Genomic DNA, 13,697 nt, shown 5'->3' with positions numbered 1-13,697 from the left:
GTCACAGATTTAGATTGGATAGTCTCTCAATGTTCCTAACGTGTCTGACGAAAGTCACGTACGATGAACAACTATAAATAACTATGTAGGTACGTCGTTTCCAGGTTTCAGTGTGACTAGAATAAGTTACGATGTGTCATTGCTACCACAACTAAGTATGCATAAATAGTTTTAGCAAAGAGGATCAAGTATCATAGAGAGTTACTGTCAAAGTAAAATATGTAATCACAGTGCATAGACAGCCATCTCTCGACACAGGCTTGAAACTTTTGAACCTCAGTTTTGACATTTTGGCCCATATTCATAACTTGATATGTGTTTAAAAGTAAATCTAAATATATAAAAGAAGAAGCTGACTGACTGACTGACTGACTGACTGACTGACTGACTGACTGACTGACTGACTGACTGACTGACTGACTGACTGACTGACTGACTGACTGACTGACTGACTGACTGACTGACTGACTGACTGACTGACTGACTGACTGACTGACTGACTGACTGACTGACTGACTGACTGACTGACTGACTGACTGACTGACTGACTGACTGACTGACTGACTGACTGACTGACTGACTGACTGACTGACTGACTGACTGACTGACTGACTGACTGACTGACTGACTGACTGACTGACTGACTGACTGACTGACTGACTGACTGACTGACTGACTGACTGACTGACTGACTGACTGACTGACTGACTGACTGACTGACTGACTGACTGACTGACTGACTGACTGACTGACTGACTGACTGACTGACTGACTGACTGACTGACTGACTGACTGACTGACTGACTGACTGACTGACTGACTGACTGACTGACTGACTGACTGACTGACTGACTGACTGACTGACATATCAACGCACAGCCGAAACCGCTGTAGGCCTAGCACATGATGGCCGCGGGAGTATGTCGCCGCGAGATAGACTACCCGTCCTTATGTCATTAATACAGTTAGAAGAAGACGTGGCATCTATCTCGCGGCGACATACTCCCGCGGCCATCATGTGCTAGGCCTACTGGTCCTAGAGATTTCAAATTTGGCACGTAGGTTCCTTATGTAGTGTAGAGGAGCACTAAGAAAGGATTTTCCAAAATTCACCTCCTAAGGGGGTCAAATGGGGGTTCAAAGTTTGTATGGGGAAACAAGATTAGTTTGACTATTTTATTCGAAACTTCACAGGAAGATTCCTTAAGACATATGACTGAATACGTGTTTCAGGTTTTTTAAAAATTTAACCCCTATAAGAGTGAAAAGGGGGTGATAAAGTCAAAAAATCAATATGGGTATCGTTTTTATGGTTTATCGGGTCGCTGATCACGATAAATACAACGTTTTTAAAATCTAACGAGGCGGAAGTGAAATACCTTCTCCCATGTTGTGGTGCAATGGGGTTTAAATATCAAAAATATATGTAAAAGAAGATATTGACTGACTGACTGACATATCAACGCACAGCCGAAACCGCTGGTCCTAGAGATGTCAAATTTGGTACGTAGGTTCCTTATATAGTGTAGAGGAGCACTAAGAAAGGATTTTTCAAAAATCGCCTCCTAAGGGGCTCAAATAGGGGTTCAAAGTTTGTATGGGGAAACAAGATTAGTTTGACTATTTTATACGAAACTTCATAGGAGGATTCCTAAAGACATATGACTAAATACATGTTTCAGGTTTTTTGAAAATTTGACCTCTAAAGGGGTATCGTTTTTAAGGTTTATCGGGTGGCTGATCACGATAAATAGAACGATTTTAAAATCTAATGAGGTGGAAAAGTAATTTTCTCCCCTGTTGTAGTGTTATTAGGGTTAAAATATCCAAAATAGCCATAAGAGGAGCACTAAGAAAGGATTTTTCAAAGTTCACCTCCTAGCATGATAATTTGACAGGGGCAAGGACGGGGACAGGGACGGGGACAGGGATAGGGACGGGGACGGGGACGGGATAGGGATAGGGATAGGGATAGGGATAGGTATAGGGATAGGGATAGGGATAGGGATAGGGATAGGGATAGGGATAGGGATAGGGATAGGGATAGGGATAGGGATAGGGATAGGGATAGGGATAGGGATAGGGATAGGGATAGGGATAGGGATAGGGATAGGGATAGGGATAGGGATAGGGATAGGGATAGGGATAGGGATAGGGATAGGGATAGGGATAGGGATAGGGATAGGGATAGGGATAGGGATAGGGATAGGGATAGGGATAGGGATAGGGATAGGGATAGGGATAGGGATAGGGATAGGGATAGGGATAGGGATAGGGATAGGGATAGGGATAGGGATAGGGATAGGGATAGGGATAGGGATAGGGATAGGGATAGGGATAGGGATAGGGATAGGGATAGGGATAGGGATAGGGATAGGGATAGGGATAGGGATAGGGATAGGGATAGGGATAGGGATAGGGATAGGGATAGGGATAGGGATAGGGATAGGGATAGGGATAGGGATAGGGATAGGGATAGGGATAGGGATAGGGATAGGGATAGGGATAGGGATAGGGATAGGGATAGGGATAGGGATAGGGATAGGGATAGGGATAGGGATAGGGATAGGGATAGGGATAGGGATAGGGATAGGGATAGGGATAGGGATAGGGATAGGGATAGGGATAGGGATAGGGATAGGGATAGGGATAGGGATAGGGATAGGGATAGGGATAGGGATAGGGATAGGGATAGGGATAGGGATAGGGATAGGGAGGGATAGGGATAGGGATAGGGATAGGGATAGGGATAGGGATAGGGATAGGGATAGGGATAGGGATAGGGATAGGGATAGGGATAGGGATAGGGATAGGGATAGGGATAGGGATAGGGATAGGGATAGGGATAGGGATAGGGATAGGGATAGGGATAGGGATAGGGATAGGGATAGGGATAGGGATAGGGATAGGGATAGGGATAGGGATAGGGATAGGGACGGGGACGGGGATAGGGGACGGGGACGGGGACGGGGACGGGGACGGGGACGGGGACGGGGACGGGGACGGGGACGGGGACGGGGACGGGGACGGGGACGGGGACGGGGACGGGGACGGGGACGGGGACGGGGACGGGGACGGGGACGGGGACGGGGACGGGGATAGGGACGGGACGGGGACGAGGACAAGGATAGAGATAGGGACGGGGATAAGAATAGGGATTGGGGTCGGAATAATCGGTCGGCAATCTAGGCAGTATAAAATGCAGGTGGCTTAGTGGGAAGGGATTATTAGTAAGTAGGCATCGGCGAGTATCCTGCATCCGTGATAACTATTATATTCAATGTGCTGTAAGAAGATGGTTGTTTGCTTTCCTTTTATATGTTTACGTTTGCAATAAGTATAAGCAAAATGGAAAAAATTGTAAGCGATAACGCAAGGAAGTACTTTTTACCCTACCGACCATAGCGTCGAGATACTGGCTATGTGGGCTGTATGAAGTTTCCCCAGTATAAATATTTATATAGGTAAAATACATACATATTCGTACCTACTACCTACGCTGTGGTCGCTGTGTAACAATTCTACAATCATGGCAAGAATTTCTTTTAAAACAATAGTAATAATTTTAAGGTACAGTCAGCCAAACAACAGTGTAAGGTTCTTGGCTGACCGTACAGCAAATAGATCAGTTACAATGGCCCTCCAGTCGAGAATTGCCCCGCTTTACCTTAATCGAAACAATCGCGGACAGATGTACCTACAAAGAAACCTACGGATCCAAATGAAAATCTTATTTTTTGTAAACGTTTCAATAAGAATACTTTTATTACGCGGGCGAAGCCGCGGGTAAAAGCTAGTTATTAATATTAGCGCCATCTAGCCGAGCCGAGCGTCCCCCAAAGGTGTAACGCCATCTAGTCCATCCTACCTTTTTCTATATGGTTCTGAGGTACGTTTTTTCTTAGCCTATAGCTGTCGATACGGAGTTACATATATTATGTCTTTGGGTTTAGTTAACTGTAGCAACTGAATTGAGAGAAATCTCTATGATACAACATTTTGGACTCGAAAAATTTCATCATTTCATCACACAGTTCAGAAACATATATCTATTTCGGTATTATATTGTCCAAACTAAGGATAAGCCGTTAGCAGTTTGCGGATGACAAAGTCTCATGTAGGTAGTTAAATAGCGCCCCATATTTCAATCGCACCCCATATTAGCTCGCCCGAGTTGTCAAACCTTTTATTACATACAAATAGTTTTTGCTACATTGTAAGTAAATATACTTATATAGGTAACTGTTGGGTAACTATATTATACTTACATAAAAATTCGTCGCCTAAATCAGATAGACGAACCGATTTGTCTAATATTGGTTTCACACCGACATCAAGTTTAGATTTGTAAAAAAAACTCTATTTACTCTAATTATGTACCTACCTACTTTTATTTCCAATCATTGTTCTAATAAGTATAGCAGCCAGCAGTCACCTAACTAAAATAATAAATTAAAATTGAAGTTAGTACCTATCTGCAGTTCCAAAGTAAATCAATTTTCTTCAAAATACCTAGAAGTTACCATTTAAAATGATAACAAGAGTTGTATGAAATAAAACTATGGAAACGGATTAAATCGCGTATAATGAATTTAAAATACATCCCGACGTTTCGAACTCTTTACAGCGTTCGTGGTCAACGGGTGACTGAGGAAAAATTAAAATGTGCAAAAGCTACCCACTTACAAGAAATATTAACGAACCATGACCACAAATAATATAGATTTCTAAGGCAGGTTCACACACTATTAATAAAGCCAGTTATACAATATTCAAAAAATTTTACCATTACTCTGTTAAAAAATAATTAACCAATTAATCTACACAAAATTGACAAAGAAACAAACTGCAAGTGTCCAACACCATACAACACAAATGCCTCACAGCCTTCGTCGTGCTTGTTCCATTATCAGATGTACTACTGGATCCCAAGCCGGTGGTAAAGTAAAGCCATCCTCTCTATTAAAGTTTGGATATTTCTTGATCTCAATGGCCTCTCGCAACATTCTGGGTATATATCGCTTCAATCTATATTATTTGTGGTCATGGTTCGTTAATATTTCTTGTAAGTGGGTAGCTTTTGCACATTTTAATTTTTCCTCAGTCACCCGTTGACCACGAACGCTGTAAAGAGTTCGAAACGTCGGGATGTATTTTAAATTCATTATACGCGATTTAATCCGTTTCCATAGTTTTATTTCATGAGTAACTAAAGAGTTGTATGAATATTCATAAGTTGACTACAAGTTATGTACCTATAGATATAGATATACAAATAGACTCCAACCCCGCCACGCCCACGCGCGGCAGATTGAAGCCCTAGAAGTAGAAACATTTTATCACTGGAGAATCTGCGGAAACCAGCGAACTTATATTTTGAAACTCTATAGAAATCGGGAAATTATTGGTACCTAATACCTATTGATTGAAAATATTCCTGAACAAAACACGAAAAGGAGCGGTCGATATTCAATTTAAGTATTTACTCCCTACTGTTGGTCTCAAAAATAACGTTTTTGATATAATAAAAGTCAGTTTGTTATTAAAATCAGAATACTTATTTACGCCTAATCATGAATATACCTAAATATGTAGAATAACTCTTTATAATACAACCAAAAACAAAAATAATATCGTGTACAACAAAAATACCAAATTGAGTAATATAACGGCGAACTCCAGAAGCCGAAGAGTGATCTCCTCCAGTTAACCTACCTATACTACACCTAATGCTAGTATGAGATAAGCAAACTAGGCACGGTTTGTGTTGATAGTTATTACCGGTACGGCTAAAATGGCAGTCGATTATGGCACGTTGTCGGGATTAGATAGCTTTGAGCCCACTTATTGGAAAGTCGATGTTACCGCTCATGATGCTCATGCATATTGCATGCCTGAAACTAGATCCGTGGCGAACTTTGATACACGTACTTGTAAATATTGGGTTGGTAAGAAAGTAATGAGCGATCGATTGAATTCCACATAAAATTTTTGAGAGTTCTAGAATCTTCTATGGTCGAAAGTATATAAAGGGCGAGTCGCACAGTTTCTCGTCAGTCATTCACTAGCTGTCGCCGAGCTAATATAAGGAAGAAAATGGACGAATTAAAAGTGCATGTAAGGCATTGCTTACTATATGAATTTCAGTCTGGCCATTCAGCCGCCGAAGCAGTGCGTAATATATGTCAGCGTGTTGCTCCTGACGTTGTGTCTGAGGCCACGGCGAAACGATGGTTCCAGCGGTTTGGTAGTGGCGACTTTTCATTATCAGATCAATCTAAGTCTGGTCGACCGGTGAAGATTGATGTAGCCAAATTAAAAACCTTAATTGAAGGAGATCCGAGGCTAACGAGTCGTACTCTTGCTACCGAGTTAGGCTGCTCTCATGTCACCATAGAAACACATTTACACGAGTTGGGAAAAATCTACAAATACAGTGTTTGGATACCGCACGAACTTGATAGAGATCAACTAAACCGCCGTGCCGATATCTGCATACAACTTCTGTCTTTTCGCCGCACATTCAACTGGTTGGACCATCTTATCACTGGAGATGAAAAATGGGTCTTATATATAAATCACACACGCAAACGTCAGTGGCTAGCTCCAAACGAAAAAGGAATAGAGGCACCAAAAACAGAGCCTCACCCGAAAAAAGTTATGCTGTCCGTTTGGTGGGATATTCATGGTATTATTCACTGGGAACTCCTACCAAGTGGAATGACTGTTACCGCATCAGTATACTGTAATCAGCTTGAAAATTTAAACCAAAAAATCTGTCAGAATCGTCCACAGCATGCTAAAGTTTTTTTCTTACACGACAATGCTCGCCCACACATTGCAAAAGTGACTCGGCTAAAGCTATTGGAGCTAGGTTGGAAAGTGATACCTCATCCACCGTACTCTCCAGACTTGGCACTTACGGATTACGCATTGTTCAGATCGCTAAGCAATGCCTTGAATGAAAAAAAGTTCGATGATCAAGCCCATCTACGACAGTACATAGCTGAGTTTTTTGAATCTAAACCTAAGAACTTCTTCGCCGATGCTATTCATTCTTTACCAGAACGATGAAGACAAGTAGTAGATAACGAAAGCCGTTATATTTTTGATAAATTATTAAAATAATAAATTAAATAAAAATTACAATATTGGTTATGATTCGCTCATTACTTTCTTACCAACCCAATAGTTCTGTGCAAATAGGTTCTCGGTAGTGTTGTAAATTAGATTAGCTACGAATAAAAAGTACCTATTTACTTAAGCAAAAAAATATGTATATTTAGGGTTGTTTTTAAATATCCTTACATTACTATTAAGTGGCTTACAAGATTTAAGTATAGGTATTAGGACCTGTAAACTATAACCAGCAGCACAATCGTGAAAATTGGAAACTATAATTTGTAGCTAATATTAATACTTACCTAATTTAGAAGCCCTTATAAACAAATACTTACCTACGCACTTACAAAACATATCGAATGACATACACTTACACGACCGCAGCTTATTTACACTAATCATTTATTCGACCCAAAATTTACAATTATGATTCTGAATTAACCGTAGTGAGTAAACAATACGACGGCCGCTAAAGCCAGTTGAACCCGTTGTGTATTCTCATTACTTGCCCAGCTAGAATCAACTACACCAATTGACAACATTTCATATTTTTGAGTACTACTTTTTATTGTTTGGTTTGAAAGAACTTAATACTAAAAGATACACGTATTTTTTTATTTTTCCAAAAACTGCTATTTTAATGAGAAAATCCCTTCTTATTACTACTTCGAGCAGAAAGAGCGTAAGTTACAAACGTCAAGACGCAGCTTCGTGACGTCACATGTGTTGTTTCATACACCTAATGGCCGCTGTACACATATGGCCAACGGTTCCACCAACCCCCTTGGCCAAGCATGTAGAGGGCTACTTGGCCGTAAGTTGGCAGTTGGCGCTTGCGCTTGCCGGCCAACCGATTGGTGTCGGTTTTTTGTTCACACATCAAAGGATCTTGGCGCCAATGGCCAACTGCGTTTACACGTTGGCGCTTCATTCAGTTGGTCGTCAGCCGTCAGAGAGGACAGTAGTGAAATATTTACGAAAATAATAAGTTTATCTATGCCAATAATAGTGTAGATTTTAGGAAATAAAATAACCTTGCAAATGTTTAATGTATTTCCTAAAAAAGATAAATGTTCTTATCAGAATATTCAAAAAATTGTTAATATTTCAAATAATTTAATTTTACTACGGGGTTATTATTTTTAATCAAATTTTTCTGACAACGTCTATGACCTAGAATTTCCTAGACTTTTCCATTCCACGTCCATCTTTCATGAAGAGCCAATGCCAAGTGATTGGTTCGCCAATGTGTAAACAGCGGCTCTTATCTTGGCCAAGGGGTTTCACAAAGGGTTGGTGGAACCGTTGGCCATATGTGTACAGCGGCCATAAGAAAACGACAAAATCTTTTTAAAAAAATAAAGTTTTAACAGTCAGCTCAAACAGTCCGGTATGTTTGACTGTCAAGTGTCACTGTCAACCCATAGTGAATGACTACGAACCATAGACTAAGCCATGAAATTTTTAATATCTTTGCTCGAACTGTGATAAGTGTCACTGTCAAACTCAAGGGACATCCCAACTGGAAGATTTTTTTCTTATAGTGGCAGCTCTAAATCAGCTATTTGACGTCACTTCCCCTTTAAACTATTTTTATGATTTTTTATACTAAAAATACGGAAAAAAAAATTAAAATATTTATGTGATCTACAAGCGTAAATGGTTCTCGATTTAGGGACATTGAAAATTTTGAAACGTTGTCAATTCAATAGTGACGATAGCCATTAACATGTTTTTAAAAGTTGTACATTTTCGTACAACTTTTTTTTTTATATTTGTAGGTAAGTGGTTTCTACGTCACTACTTTAAGGCCCACTTGCACCAACCACTTAACTCAGGGTTAGTGGGCTGTCTGTCAAATTCCATATAAAATGGTGGGTTAACCCTCGGGTTAACGCTCCATTTCCGTTGGTGCAAGTGGCCCTAAGTAATCTATCAGTAGTCCTTGTGATAGCGATGAAAACAATTAACCTAATCCAATGATTTTTCCTTTTCCAAAGAGGTACAATTTTTGTTTAAGGCATAAATTGCCTAGAAAATAATTATATTGTTGTTATTACAGAATTTTAGTACGGTAGTGTCTCTAATAAATTTTTAAGTACAAAAGAAAAAGTAAAATTTGCAATCATCAAACGAACATAATGCCGATTACTCTATAATATGATCATACAATAGTTAAAATCACAAATGTGATATATTATTGGCCTGGTGACTGGTAAAGCTTGAGTCCCCTGCACGATACAAGCAATTTCAGTAGCTCGCCTAAGCCGATTATATCCGTATACTGCTAATTGATAACAGGGTAAATATAACGTTACGTGATATAGATTGCAGTGTCATGCTATATATGGACCAGTAACAATTAAACCTGAATTCGAATAATTCTGTTTCAGTTGGCGATGACGAAAGGCAAATGGATTTCGGACGTGAGTAAACGTTTGCGTATACTATATTATAAAGCAGGAGGCTGTTATTTCCGTTTATTTGATAAAATGACCGGACAAATTTTTCCGGCTTAGTCAAGGAGGATTGAGAGATTTGCGAGTTCTTCATAGAAATAACTCGACATTTAGGTACTAAATACACTCTACGGAAGTATCTATTTTACAGGAGGTCTATCTATTTTACGGGTCATCCTCGGGGACATGTAAGTCACAGACATTGATGTATCATTAGTACTAGATACACAGTCAGGCGAAAAAAATGGCTACAGTCAAACTCTAGATCTTACGAAAAAGTACAGAGTTGGTGACTTAGTCATTCGCCGACCGGCGTCGAATGACAATGTCGTCGTGCTCGGTTAAGAATTGTAAAAATAGCACAAAAAAACACAAGAAAGACAGTGGGATGAGTTTTTTTACGTAAGTAATTCAAATACATTCACAAATTATGTATAAAGTCGATGCAATTTCGTGTTTTAGAATAAATTTAATTAATTGCAAAAATAAAGGATTTTCATGGAACAAAAAGGTACGGAGTCGCTATTATTTTATTTACATCTACTTACATGCGTTTTCTTATACATGTGCCTATTGACGAAAAAGTAGGTAGGCAGTGTACAGTAGCCATCAGATATATGGTAACGAACGAGATGTTCAAAAATATCTGAACATACACTCACACTTTTCTGATATCTTTGAGTAACTCGTACGTTGCGACATATCTGACTGTATATTTTTAAACTACGTGTAGCAAACTTGAAATGGCAGATTTCATCACTTTGTCTCGTATGTACTTTAATAGCGTTATATTTTAATTGAAGATTCCCTCGGGATCCCAAGGTGGTGACAACACCGTCCGTCTACATATACTCAAAATAAACTAAGAAATGCCATCAGCATCCTCGGTTAAGTGGCTCTAATATAGGCCTATATTAGAATTAAGTTTTTAGCTTCATTTATACTGTAATTACTCTGTATCTATTTTGTCAGGAAGTATTAGTTTCAAGACTCATGTCTACTTGCTATCCCGAATCCCTTCATTATCGTAATTGGAAGAAAGTATACCTACCAGTGTTATTTGCACCTATCTGAATAAAGTTGGAATGTCATTTGAGGCCATTTTTTTCGACTTTTTTGTTCGGGAATGTGCGTCTATAGATATTTAGTCTAAGGTCACAGATATTTTAAGTACCTACATAGATTAAACTACTAGCGTTGAACTACAACAATCCAACAGTTTCATTTGTTGCACGATAAATTGGTAGAAAACTAGCGAATTTAAAAACAAAAACATCAAAAAAGTTAAATTGTCTTAATAATTATATTTCTGCTTGACTGAAGCAATAGCGTAGTTCTACGGATTAGTGTGATTTGCTTTAAAGATGATTTAATGCTTTATGTCGATCTAGTTTTTGTAAAAAGTTCGAAATGTGGTATTTATCAAAAGGACTAAAGACCCAATAGCGTATATGGTGCTTAAAACAATAGTAATTACTTGTGATAAATGAAGAACTATAATGTTTTTTTTTTTAATTTTTGCGTCCTCTAAGCTAAGCATTGCTGTAGCTTCATAAACTAGGGAGGGACCATTCAGACCATGAATATGAAGAAGCCTTTTGCGTCTTAATGATAACATTCAAAACATACTATACATTTAGCTCGTGCTTATCCAAGAGAGCCACACGAGAACTAGTTGGACGAGACTAGTAGGTAAATTATATCCTTCATCACCTCTGTATCGCGTTTCACGTACTTAAATGCTAAATCAAGAGAAATTATTAAAATGCCGATTGAAAAAAGTTAGGTACCGCACTATTTCCAAATCTATCAGAACAACAATGAGTACCTACTTACATTATGAAAATATGTTATTGATAATATAATTAAGATTACTTAGTCCAATTTCCGTTTAAATTCAATGTGAATCCAAAGCTTCTGCCAAAGCGTCGATATCCAGAACGTAACAAAAAAGAATAATCCGTAATTCCGTAGCGAAATCGGATTAAACTTGGCGTTATTCGTTTTGCGTTTCGTTTGGAATTGCCACTGCTAAAATATAAAAGTATCTATAAAAATAAAAAAAAGTATCGTTCCAATGAAGAATCGTTGTAGTGCATACAATTAATGAACGACAGGTTCCTCTCCTCAGGTCCCTCTTAAATTAATAAATTACAACTCTCTGTAACAAATAAAACAGCTATACCCATGTAACATTAAAGTTCCTAAGAATGTTCTTCATGTTGTGAATATTTTTGGGTAGGTATTATACATTTGAACATATAAAAAATCAAAATAGTATTTGTTTGTAGAACATGATATTGTTCAATAGCATTAAATGAGCATTTCTTTTTTTTTGCTACTTTTATGAAGTGTGATATTTTTGAAAATGAAAATGCTATTTCTACTTAGAATTACTAGCTTTTTCAATCCTAGTAGTTAAAAAATGGTCCCATACGATTTTTTCTGCTTTTGTTACCATTTTCCGTACATGTTGTATGGGGTAACAAAAGAGGAAAGTAACAAAAATGTATGGAAATTCTGGGACACTTTTTATCTCCCAGTGAGATTGAAAGTACTCGTGATTCTGAGTACAAAATTGACCTAAAATTCCCTAAAACAATCAAAATTTTTTTATTGGTCAAAAAAAAAAGAAATGCCCAAATAATGCTTAGTGTTCGTGGAATATATTTTGAATATTATACATGGTGAAGTAAAAAGGACCGTTCAAACATTGCGTAGTGACTTTTGAGGTGAACAACTTTTATTATGAGACCAATGCTAAAATCGCGAAAAAAAATTGGCCAAATATGAATAATGATGATTTTTTTTTGCGATTTTAGCATTGGCCCCATACTAAAAATTGTTCATTGTGACCTCAAAAGTCACTACGCAAAGTTTGAACGGTACTTTTTATTTCACCGTGTATAGAGCCACCTATAAGATTTATTGATAACAATAAGGTTTTGTATTGTATTTAGTTATAATTTGAATGTAAGGACATATTAGATACGAAACTCTCAATTATGCGTAAATAATTCATTTTCATTTTCACTACACCTAAATATTGTTAGTCACTTGGAGGCAAAACTGTTTAACCTTCGTGCCTGGAAACCCTCGCAACGCTCAAGGTTCTACTTTTCGAACCAATATTAGAATATTTTACTTGTTCGGCTATGAATATTAAGGTGTGGTGGTAAAACAAATAAATATTGTTTTATAATGCTTTGTCGAGCCCAGCCACTGTAATAAGTACTTACTGATTTATTGTTATTGACTGTAGGTAAGTACCTACTGATATCCTGGGCGCTTAATTTGTATTAATTTGCGCAGCAACTTGTTAATCGTAAGATTATTTTTCATGTTCGGGAATATAAGTAAGTACCTAAGTAACTAACAAGCAAACATTTCCAAGAATAACGATTTCTATTATATTCGTTTGGCCTATTGATCTCAGCCCATTATTATTTCTTTTTCATAATGTTTACCTGTTTACAAGGGATAGTAAAATATAGGTAAGTATATACTACTAGTATGATACATACCTATTACTTATTTCAGTTATGCTCTTACATCATAATATCACATTGAACGTCCTCTAGCTAAATAGGTATACTTATTAGATTTATTTTGAAATTTTATTTTTCACCATTTCACCAAACCAACTAGCAAAGGCGCTCTTGACTTGATACTTCAAAAAAAAAAACATTCAGTCGAATTGAGTACCTCCTCCTTTTTTGAAGTCGGTTAAAAAGTGAATGAGGAAGTTTCATTTTATCCACATGTGTATTTTTCCACATCCATAAAGTAAATTTATACAAATTGTTTACCTACCTATTTAGGCAAATAAAGTTTTGTTTTTAATGTTGAGTTTGAAACGTACATTTTTCGATTTTATTTCGTTTTCATTTTTTTTGGTTTGTTGATGTGTCGCAAAATGTTGTTTACCTCGCTACGCTCGCGGTTCAACTACCTTTAGATTTTTATTAACGAGTATTATAAAATAACCACTTATATGTTGTAAAATAATTTTAAGGATTTTAAATTACCTAGCCAACATTCCAATCGCTTGTTACGCGTCGAAAGCGTATCGTAGCTAGCTCTCCCTATCGCTCTTCTGTGACGCGACAGAGCCAG

General features: G+C 37.8%; 1 protein-coding gene across 1 annotated transcript in view; it reads left to right on the top strand.

Annotated features, from left to right (window-relative positions):
• Positions 1 to 13,697, top strand: part of LOC125230595 (gamma-aminobutyric acid type B receptor subunit 2) — a 201,259-nt gene that overhangs the window by 15,054 nt on the left and 172,508 nt on the right. The window contains exon 2 of the mRNA XM_048135803.1: positions 9,516 to 9,548. The gene's annotated coding sequence lies outside the window, so the exon portion shown is untranslated. The remainder of the gene's footprint in view (positions 1 to 9,515; positions 9,549 to 13,697) is intronic.

This window comes from Leguminivora glycinivorella, chromosome 1 (genome assembly GCF_023078275.1).
Source record: "Leguminivora glycinivorella isolate SPB_JAAS2020 chromosome 1, LegGlyc_1.1, whole genome shotgun sequence".
In the NCBI taxonomy this organism is placed as follows: Eukaryota; Metazoa; Arthropoda; class Insecta; order Lepidoptera; family Tortricidae; genus Leguminivora; species Leguminivora glycinivorella.
The sequence above is the reverse complement of the archived record's forward strand: the minus strand, read 5'-3'. Positions and strand labels throughout refer to the sequence as shown.